This window comes from Astatotilapia calliptera, unplaced genomic scaffold, assembly GCF_900246225.1.
Source record: "Astatotilapia calliptera unplaced genomic scaffold, fAstCal1.2 U_scaffold_185, whole genome shotgun sequence".
Classification (NCBI taxonomy): domain Eukaryota; kingdom Metazoa; phylum Chordata; class Actinopteri; order Cichliformes; family Cichlidae; genus Astatotilapia; species Astatotilapia calliptera.
This window is the reverse complement of record NW_020535713.1, coordinates 1-8836: the sequence shown is the minus strand read 5'-3', so window position 1 is coordinate 8836 and position 8836 is coordinate 1. Positions and strand designations below refer to the sequence as shown.

The window sequence follows — 8836 nt, the reverse complement described above, 5'->3', positions numbered from 1 at the left end:
CTCAAGCAGGGTCAGCTTCATCATGTGAAAGTATTTGTGAAAGGATGCGGCACAGGTGTGGTGTCTCTGTGGTCTATTATTGTTAGGACTAGCCACAAACATAATGTGTTGTACACGTCAAGTGACATGTAGAGAGAAATCCACAATAGACAATGATTATTTGCTTTTGTTTATATATCCACTGCCTTGAGTACACATGAATGTTATAAAGTTTGCTTTGCTTATTCTGGAGAAAGGTCAGGTGAGCTGTCTCTGGAACAAACAAATTCATTGGATAAGGATGAGGGTGTTGTCAGGCAAATAAAAGCTTTGGATCATGTTTGAATTAGTCATTTATACTGATTTGAAGCTGCATAAAGTTCCTGAACGCAGGCAAACTGACACTGAGAAGGACAAACAAAAGGTATTTTCACAGAAGATTTCTTTATTTTATTATTAATTAATAATTAATAAGTATCTATGAAATATCAGTACAGTACATTATGAGCTGACTGCAAATGTAACATTTCCTAATATATTTTTCATATGTTATCATCAGATTTAATTTCTGCACCATGAAGATGCTGACTGTGTTTCTGCATGTGTGTGTCATGATGACTTTCACACACAGTCGATGTGAGTATTTAAAACACAGAAGTTCCTCTCTCACTTTTTCTACATTATCTATACATGCACACTGTATATATAGAATATACATGCAAAACATAACCAGAGAATGGAATATCTTAAATTTTGTCTTAAACCCATGTTTGTAAAAAAAAAAAAAAAGTGTCAAGGCTTTGCAAAACTGAATTAAACAATCGGAACTTTTTCTTTGTCTAAACATGAATGAGAATCATTGTACAGTAATTTCATATAATATCTAAGCCTATGTATAGATATACCATGACTATACTGTATATAAGGACATGCTGATCAATTTGAGTTTGATTTGTTTGCATTTTGCCAATATCGCTTCACTTCTGTGAGTAACTTGCATCACAAATTTTCTACTTCTTTTTAATCACTTTTGTTACTAATCACAAACAATATTTGTGTGTCAAATAAAATGTATTTTAAACTGTCTTTGCAGCTGTTCCAGAGGAAACAACTGTGCCAGGTGAATATAAAGGTTGTCTTTTAGTGGGAATATACTCTATTTTGATCCACTAGTAAATAATTAAAGCGATTAATCTACAATACTAACTGCAACCAAAAACATCAACTAATGCAGATGGAGACTGTTTGGGAATACTGCCATAACCTTCACTTGGAGTACATTACTTCTTTTCTCCTCCAAAAGTCAGGCATACAGAAAGTCTACACAGCAGACTCATTTTCATGTGTTCTTCTTTATCTACGATTTGTTTTTAAAAAATATTGTACAATAATGTAATATGATACACATTATAAGCTTGTGTAATCATACATTTATTATACTGTACATAAAGACATGCTAAGTGACATAATTCTTAGTTTACATTTTGCTAATATCTCTTCACTTCTGTAATTTACCTGCATTTTGTATTTATTTTTAATGTTGTAAAACGTAGAAGGTAATCAATGACACCACAGCAATGATACACTGAAAAAAATATCTGTGGTTCAAACTGTCTTTGCAGCTCTTCCAGAGGAAACAACTGTGCCAGGTGAATCTAAAAGTTTGTCTTTTAATGAGAATAATTTTTTATCCACTAGTAATATTGAAAGTTTTTACCCATGAAGTTAATTGCAACAAAACAACATTTTAACTCATGCAGATGGAGACAACTGGGGAACACCACCATCTCCACCATCTACAGAAGGTGGGTATACTTATTGGAGTATATGGATTTATTTTATTTTTTTCCTTCTTTAAAATTCAATTTGAACATAAGGATCTACACTGCAGACTCAGTTTCATGCTTTCTTCTTTATTTGTTATTTGTTTGCAGATGACTCATTTGGGGGCTGGCATCCATCTTGCCCAGATGGATGGAGTATGCACAGTCAACAGTGCTCATCTTTGTTCCAGAAAACATGACCTGGGACGATGCTCAGGTAACAAGGATGACTTTTTTCCTATTAATAAATCTTACATTTTCTTGGTCACTCCATGCTGTTTATCTCCATCGTAGAATAACTGTCACTCTCATGGAGGACAGCTTGCATCTGTGTATGATGACTTTCAAGCTTATGAGATTCAAGCGGAGCTGAAGCGTGCTGGACATGATCATGGAGAATTTTTGGGTTGGAGGCCATAATAGTCCAGGGGTAAATAGCATGATGTCTAAGATTTTGAGAAACAATTGAATTTTTTTATGATATGAATTTATATAATATTTTATTTTGCTTTAACAGAATCCTTCTTGGTCCTGGAGTGATTATATTGGAATGTCTAATTTTGCTGACTTTTGTAATGGAGACACAGTCGAAGATGAGCACCACTGTTTGCAAATAACTTTTACTGGTAAGTCTGTCAAGTGTTTAAAAAACAAACAATCTTATTTGGATTCATTTATTTTGATTATCACTTCAAACTCATTACTACTCTATCAAGTGTTTTAAAGTATGTATTAAAGTATATTTTTCTTTTCTTATTATTGCACTGAGCATTGTTTCTTATCCTAGAATATTTACAGTTTGTGGTTCCCAGTGATGCATCATTAAATAATTGAGATTTTAGAAATAAAATAAAAAAATTACAGTCTTTCTGAAGTTACAGCAAAGCTATCATGTTATGTTCAAAACTTCTATGTACTGGGTTATTAATATGTGGATTAATGTTGTCCACTCACTAAGATGTTAATTGTGCGGTACAAAAAATAACTGTAAGTATTGTGTACAAACATGGTGGGTGAAACAGATTAAAAGACAGGGACATTTATATATAGGCACAGAACACTGAATTGAGTAACATAAAATGGCTGTGAATCAGGAAGTAAAACAGCTAATCACTGTTTGTGTCAGTCTTCTTGACAAATACCCTTTAATGTAAATACCATTACCATTTACAAATACTGTAATTTCACAGTTAGTACTGAACAAACTAAAATTACACTTATTTGCTAAATATTGTCACCCCATGTTGGAAACCTTTTTAGTCTGAGTAGCACTGACTGAGTGTGATTTTTGTGTTTTATTTTGGTTTTCTTGCAGAGGAAAAGAGTGGATGCTTAGAGAGCATGGACTGTGAAACTGAGCTCCCGTCTATCTGTGGAAACATTATTATGTAATTGTGAATCAACTCTATAATGCATCAGTAAAAAGCACAAAGATCTGTGTTTTTCTTTCTCAGTGCTGTTTCTTTCTCTGTATTTTCCACACCATCGCTATGATGCCAAGCAATCAGGCATCATGTGCAATGAACTGGAGCTGAAATTTTCTGTACGATTAAAGAAAGCTTTCTGTAGACCTTTACTTTGTAGAGTGAACTGTAATCTCATTCTTAATTAAAACTGTTTAGCATTGGAAATTGTCTGTGACTTATTCACCACTAACATTAGCAAATTGAATACAAAATGGGGTTTTTTAAAGTTTATGTCCAAATGCCCCAAAGGAGCTGTGCCTTCCATGGATAAGATGTTTATTCATGGTGACATAGAACTGTCAATCATGTTCTTCTGACAGCCAGCAGGGTGGAGGCATGGCTACCGACCCTGCTGGTTACAGAGATGTTCCTCCAAACTGCAGCATGTCTGGGTTAAGATTAAGGAAAGTCAATGGTAGACACCAGAATAGGCTGCAGTCTGACTAAAGTATTGTAACCCACGCCCCAACCACTCAGGGAGGAGTTGAATATGACGTGCAAATAACCATAACACACAGGAATTCAGTTGACTGTGAGTTTAGTTACAACAACCTCAAAAGAAATTACAACGTTGGCCCTTTGCTAAATTAAACTCACTGAAAACTCATTGCTCTTAATTATCTGAATTATCCATTTAAAACATATTTGGTTAGGTTGCAGCCTTGCCCTTCCGTTTGCTCCACAGATTTATAAAGCGGGAGATGATTGTCAAGTCAGAGAACAGAGAGGGTAACACTTTATAACTTGACATGCAAATAAAGCACAAGTACCCTGTACTTACTTAAGGAGACACAAATTCTTCTGTAAATAACTTTAAGTATCGTAGCATAATGAAAGTCTGCCTATTCAACTCTCTCTATATATTACCTTTAAAAATTAATACAGTAATAATCACTTTCTTCTTCTTATTGGAAAATATACATTGATACGAACAATCAAAACTTTGTAGACCATAAGCATAATCTGACCATATAATAATGGAGACAAGGAGAGTTTATTTTCATTAAACTGTAGTTAAAAAAGAAAACATGAAACAATTCCATAACCCTTAAAAAAATAAGTTTTAACAATACATTACCATATTGTGGCGTGTTGGGGGAGTGGCTAGTTCTCTCCCATCACGCCTTGGGACTGCTGTTTGGATGTTCTTGTTTTATTGTTTATGGTTACACTACTTTTAACTGTTATCTTGAATGTTGTGTTTGTACTGCGGCTCAAAGGCACTTACAGTGTTGTTTTATAGAATGAATGCAACCATGGTGAGTTCTGTTATGCTGTTGATGACCCTCGAAGCATAGTGTAGCATCAGTGTGTGTTGTAATAAAGAGCTCCCCCTACCAGCTTGGGGTTGAATAACAATCTCTCTCTGTGAGCTTCTTTGTAAAGATTCCTCTGCATGCCACATTGGTGTCAGAAGTGGGATTCCAAAGAGCATGGCCACTATTCTGAAAGAGGAAGAGGAGCTGAGGAAGATTGAGGAGCTTATCACTCACCTGGAAGCAGTGAATGGAGCACAATCGAAGAAGCGGGGGGAGCCCCGGGCAGCAGCAAGCCAGCCAGGGGATGATCTGTGGGGCTTACCAGATGGAGCCTCACACCCCCGCCCACTGGGGAGCTGTCGGAGCCGCCAAGGCATGCTGCAGGCTCCAAAGACCACGAGCGACCGGTCAGCCTCCACTCATGGTGATGCCTGGGAGCAGCACACCCTCATCGTTGGCAGCCGAGGGGGACAACGCCAACTGTCTCCAGGACCAAAGTGCAGCCGCCACTGCATCAGGGGCTCCTGTCCGGGGGAGCATGAAGCTGCCCACGCTATAATGGGGAGGCACCTCCATAGACCTACCTTATCCCAGGTACAGCTGGCTGCTCAGCTAAATGGTTGGTCAACAGAGGAGACAGCTGTCCAAGTTGCCCTCGCCTTGAAAGGCAGGGCCCTGCAGATCCTCATAGATCTTCAGCCAGAAGAGCGTTTAAGTTGGCCTGCTTGTTGCCAGAGCAATGCAGAGCAGGTTTGGCCTCCGTACACATGCAGATGATGCCCGAGATAAACTTGCTAGCCGCCCACGGAGTACCCCTGCTTTTGATGCTGCAGCACAAGAAGAGCTTGCTCTCCAGGCTTTTGTCCGGGGTCTCCAGCCAAAAAGACTACAAGAGCACATCCGTCTGCATGCACCAGGAAACCCTGGCGGCAGCTCTAACTGAGGCCGAAAGAGTGGAGCATGTGCTCAAGCCCAGGTGCACGCAGCCCTGGCATAAGTCACCAAGTGCGCCAAACAGACTACGAAAAGGAGCGACCAGGAGGAGGAGGCCCGCCAAACCACCAACACAACCACCCTGGCGATCTTGGCGAGGGAATAGGCGAGCAGGAGGCCAATCCAGGGGTAACTGCCATCGGTGCGGAGAACCAGGCCACATCGCAACGCTACTGTCCAGCACCAAGCCCACAAAGCTTGGCACCCCAGCTGCCGTTAAACTGAGGCGGGGTGGCACAACGGAGGGACTGCCCCCTGCCACCACTCTGTCCTCCGAATCACAATTGCGGGTTGGCCGGCTTGGCCAGACACGGGGACTGTATCTGGACTGTGACCTTGCCGGCACCACCTGTAGAGCCCTGATAGACACTGGGTCCACGCTCTCCTTAGTACACGGCTGGAGTCCTCCCTGGTTCTGATGCCCCAATACCGCAGGGTTGGCAGCCTACTCAGCTCCACATCACCACAGTCACGGGGGAGCGTGCCAAAGTTAAGGGGGAAAGATCCCTCCCGGTGACTGTTGCTAAACTGCAGCGTGGACCACCAGTTCTGGCTAGCCAGCATCCAGGACCAATGCATCATTGGCCTGGACCTGCCTAGCCAAATGGGAGGCCACAGTGGACGTGTCCCCGAGCAATCCTTTACCTGGGCACGGAGGCTGTGAAGCTTCCACACCCACAAGGAAGTCCCGCTGCCTGCCTCCACTTTTTCAGCCAGCGTCAGGAAGCCTGAGGAACCTGTCACCGCTGGGCGGGGGAAGGGGCCTCCCCTTCACCAGCAGTACGCAACTGTCTGCAAGAACCAAGCAAGCTGTCGAGGACCTATACCAGAGGAGCTGCGAGGGCGTCTCCAGGCTGATCAGCGACGGCAGCTGCGAGAGATACTAGACTGTGTTTGCCGACATCTTTGCAGCCAAGGATGAGGGACTGCATGCAAACCAGCCTGGTACACAACGACATTGAACACTGGGGATGGCACGGCCCCATCCGCCTCCGCCCTCGTCGCCTTCCCCTTGCCAAGCGTGCCGCAGCAGAGCAGAAGATCAGGAAATGGCAGAGGCGGGCATCATCGAACCCTCAAACAGCCCCCTGGGCAGCCCCGGCTGTACTGGTTCGGAAAAAGGATGGTACCTGGCGGTTTTGTGTCGACTATCGGTCTACTCAACAGCATCCACACGCAAGACTCCTACCCATTGCCCCGAATTGACGATGCCCTCGACGACATTGCTGGGGTCCTGCTGGTTCAGTTCCCTCGACTTGCCGCAGTGGCTACTGGCAGGTGGAGCTGACGCCAGAGGCCCGCCCAAAGACTGCTTTCTCCATTGGCCAGGGACTGTGGCAGTTTAAGGTGATGCCCTTTGGCCTCTGCAAATGCCCCAGCACATTCGAGCGCCTAATGGAGAGGGTTCTGGCTGACATCCCCCCGCGACCGCTGTGTGGTCCTACCTGGATGACCTCCTCGTCCACGCCGACAGACTTCGAGACAGCCTTGGCTAACCTGACTGCTGTTTTCCACGCTATCCGCCAGGCTGGCCTTCGCCTCCACCCCCAAAAGTGCCATCTCTTCCGAAAGGAGACGACCTTCTTGGGTCACGTTGTGAGCGGAGCAGGGGTTTCCCACTGACCCTGCGAAGGTGGCCGCTGTGAAAGACTGGCCCATTCCGGGCAACACTGCTGAGTTGCGGAGTTTCCTTGGCCTGGCATCATACTACCGGCGTTTCGTCAAGGACTTTGCTACAATTGCAAGCCCCTGCCACTGGCTCACACAGAAGGGCCGGGAGTTCCATTGGAAGTGAGGGACAGTGCCGTGGCATTTTGATCGCTCCGATCTGCACTGGTTGAGGCACCGGTGCTAGCCTACCCAGACCTGCAGCTCCTTTTGTCGTGGACCACCGATGCCAGCAACACAGGGGTGGGGGGCCTGTACTGTCGCAGGAAGGCCCTGAGGGGGAGCGGGTCATCTCCTACTACAGCCATTCCTCAGCAGACCGGAGAGGAACTATTGTGTCACCCGTCGAGAGCTGCTGGCCATCGATCCTGGGTCTCCGCCATTTTCAGACCCTACCCTCTACGGGAAGAAGTTCCTTCCCTGCGCACAGACCATGCGTCCCTCACTTAGCTGCTCAGCTTTAAAGAACCGGAAGGGACACGCTTAGCCCCCCGGTGGTTGGAGACGTTGCAAGATTACCACTTTGAGGTTCCGTCACCGGGCGGGACGTCTCCACACCAATGCAGAATGCCTCTCGCCCGACGCCCTTGTGAGGAAAAACAGTGCAGGTACTGCCAACGCTTGGAGGACGGGAGGGCACTGACTTCAGTGATCGCGTCACCACAGGGCGACCCTGAGAATGACTCTGTTCCAGGTGGGCATTGTAGCAGTCTTCAGGTCCAGTCCGCCGCAGGGGATACTGAGGGTCTGGAGCCATGGATCCCCAACAGCTGCAACACGACCAGAACCAGGACCCTGCCCTTTCCCAGGTTCAGTGTTGGATTGGAGCCGGTCAGAGACCATCATGGCCAGAGGTATCTGCACAGGACCTCGAGACCAAGGCTCTCTACTCCCAATGGGCCAACCTCACAAACCGAAACGGCCTCCTCTATCGCCGCTGGCAGGCTCCCGGGGGTCACCGTGAGGTCTTCCAGCTCGTGGTACCTCAACAGTTGCGGTCCAGGGTGCTCCAGCTGGTTCATGGTGCAGTGGGGGCAGGACACTTTGGAGTTACCAAGACTCTGCGGCGACTCCGGTCTCGGTTCTACTGGCCCGGGTGTCGCCAGGACGTAGAGCTCTATGTCCATCGGTGTGATGCCTGCACGGCTCAGAAAGGGCCTTCCCAACGCTCTCATGCCCCCTTGCAGCAGTATCAGGTGGGGGCTCCCATGGAGCGGGTTGGTGTGGACATCCTGGGACCCTTCCCCACCACTGACCAGGGGAACCGCTACGTCCTGGTTGCCATGGACTACTTCACTAAGTGGCCTGAGGCCTATGCAGTCCCTGACCAGAGTGCTGTTACCACTGCTGAGCGTCTGGTCAACGAGATGTTCTGCCGGTTCGGGGTACCAGAGGAACTGCACAGCGACCAGGCCGGAATTTTGAGGCTGCGGTGTTCAAGGAGGTCTGTCAGCGGCTGGGAATCAGGAAGACCCGGACGACGCCACTGCACCCCCAAAGCGATGGGTTGGTGGAACGCTTCAACCGCACCCTGGCCACCCAGCTTGCTATCCTGACCTCCCACCAGCAGCGTGACTGGGATCAACACCTTCCCTGGTCCTAATGGCCTACCGTTCTGCAGTCCAGGAGTCTACTAAGTGCACTCCAG

General features: G+C 46.2%; 1 pseudogene; it reads left to right on the top strand.

The window, feature by feature from the left end:
- The first annotated feature begins 824 nt into the window (after positions 1 to 824).
- On the top strand, positions 825 to 3250 carry LOC113017694 (lactose-binding lectin l-2-like; annotated as a pseudogene).
- The last annotated feature ends 5586 nt before the right edge of the window (positions 3251 to 8836 follow it).